The sequence below is a fragment of the Eimeria mitis genome, genomic scaffold, assembly GCF_000499745.2.
Source record: "Eimeria mitis Houghton genomic scaffold, Emh_scaff579, whole genome shotgun sequence".
NCBI classification, from domain to species: domain Eukaryota; phylum Apicomplexa; class Conoidasida; order Eucoccidiorida; family Eimeriidae; genus Eimeria; species Eimeria mitis.
In genome coordinates this window covers 7453-7707 of record NW_013574034.1, presented here as the reverse complement: position 1 = coordinate 7707, position 255 = coordinate 7453, and the positions used below count along the sequence as shown (strand labels likewise).

General features: G+C 56.5%; 1 protein-coding gene across 1 annotated transcript in view; it reads right to left on the bottom strand.

The window, feature by feature from the left end:
* The window catches only part of EMH_0016780 (Atypical MEK-related kinase (incomplete catalytic triad), putative), a gene marked incomplete at both ends in the record, with an annotated part of 5104 nt that overhangs the window by 907 nt on the left and 3942 nt on the right, over positions 1-255 (bottom strand). The gene's annotated exons all lie outside the window — the stretch shown is intronic.

Genomic DNA, 255 nt, shown 5'->3' with positions numbered 1-255 from the left:
GCAGCAGAAGCAGCAGCTGCATGCATGCTGCAGCAAATGAGACAGCAGCAGGATCAGCAGCAGCAGCAGCAGCAGATAGGGGAAAAGCAGCAGCAACACTCTAGCTTGCATGCAGCAGCAGCAACAACTGCAGCAGCAACAGCAACAGCAGCAGCAGCAGCAGCAGCAGCAGCAGCAGCACCCCAACAAGCACACGAACCCCCAAACCAACACCATCACCAGCATCACAACCATCACCAGCATCACCAGCATCAC